Source organism: Rhea americana, unplaced genomic scaffold (genome assembly GCF_003343005.1).
Source record: "Rhea americana isolate MKP2758 unplaced genomic scaffold, rheAme1 scaffold_22, whole genome shotgun sequence".
Taxonomy (NCBI): Eukaryota; Metazoa; Chordata; class Aves; order Rheiformes; family Rheidae; genus Rhea; species Rhea americana.
The window spans coordinates 3,393,591-3,395,072 of record NW_028186329.1 but is presented as its reverse complement, the minus strand read 5'-3'; the positions used below and the strand labels follow the sequence as shown (position 1 = coordinate 3,395,072).

Genomic DNA, 1,482 nt, shown 5'->3' with positions numbered 1-1,482 from the left:
TGTGTGTGTGTGTGTGTGTGTGTGTGTGTGTTAAGGATGCAGTTTGCAGATAGTGAGGAAATACTGTTTTACATCTCAGTAATCAGTAAGATTTAGTTTCAGTACAGTAGTTTCAGTGTGTGTGCTCTGCATCTTCTCATGGAATAATTGCAGAGGAAAAATAATTATATATATCAATCAGACTGAATGAAACTTGTTAAAATATCGTTGCTATTATTTTAATAGTAAGGGAGGGAGGGCTCCCGTGGAGGGCTTTAGTAATAAAAAATGAAAAAATAAAAATAAGAGGTTAGAGTTAAATATTCCAGTTGCAAAAAGCAATATGTGTAGTTTGAAGTAGAAAAAATCTTTCCCTCAAACCCCCATTGGTAACAGAGCTAATAACCTTGGCGACTCTTGGGAATTAAAATGCATTAAGAGCTTTCCAACTCTGAAACAGGAAACCTCAAAGAAGAGAAGGATTCCAAACAGAAAACTACAGAGTAAATATTGTCAGCTCAGAGAAGTCTAGGCAGGACTTTGTTAACTTTCTCATATAAATATTGCAGACTGAAAGAAAATGAAATTTATTTTAAATTGTTTTTTCTCACAGAGTGAATAAATAGGTCAATATTTTATATTTTATTTATAACATATACACCTTACAGATAGCATATAGCCTTCAACCAAGATTGAACGTCAAAGTAATTAACTCAAACTAAATGTTTGGTCTCAGACTTTTTTGTGAATCATTGTGCAAACAGCAGTCTGACACAAAACCTGTCAGGTACTGAGGGATGTATCCAACTCAGCAGGTTACACGACAGAGAGGAGGCTGCAGCGCTGTTCCACAGCCCCAGCATGGGACTGCTTTCAGGCCCCATTTGGATGTAGGGCTTCATCAAGTTCATTGATTATTTAGCTTGGTCTTCTGGATCAAAGTGTGGGAGCTGTTGCTTTGGATGGTGACATTGCTATACATTTCCAAATAGCAGCCTGAGTTATGTGTGCAACAAACACACACTTACGTTTCCTGCTGATTCTAACCCAAAAGTGTCCTTCCAAGATCCCAATGACATTCACAGGAAATAGAAGGGGCACATCTCTAGGTGCCATAGACTGAGTCACTTCAAGTTTTCAGATGCAGACCTTGCTAAAGCATACAGATGTGTGGGTTTTTTGTTGGTGGTAGTTTTTTKTTTGTTTGTTTGTTTGTTTGTTTTAGAAAAGGCAGTAGCCCTATTGTAGGATGTAGTGCTTTGGGACTTTAGTACACAATATTGTCTTTCAGTAAGGCAAGGTCCCCTGGGGCAGGTCATTAGGCTTTTATCTATATTATTATCTGCTTAATGAAACGCTCTGGTCTCTTCACTTACCTCAGACAGTTATCGACATCGAGCCATGTAGCCCCAAAACCTGCAAAGCAGTGCACCAGGACTCCGCATGCTGCGCACGTGAACTACAGCTGCGAGTCCAAACTCTCGCCGACGCCAGCTTTGCAGT

The 1,482-nt window shown here is 39.4% G+C and overlaps 1 long non-coding RNA gene across 1 annotated transcript in view; it reads right to left on the bottom strand.

Annotated features, from left to right (window-relative positions):
• Positions 1 to 1,482, bottom strand: part of LOC146595608 (uncharacterized) — a 2,820-nt gene extending 1,338 nt beyond the window's left edge. Inside the window, exon 1 of the long non-coding RNA XR_014895908.1 lies at positions 1,356 to 1,482. This is a non-coding gene — a long non-coding RNA (uncharacterized LOC146595608). The remainder of the gene's footprint in view (positions 1 to 1,355) is intronic.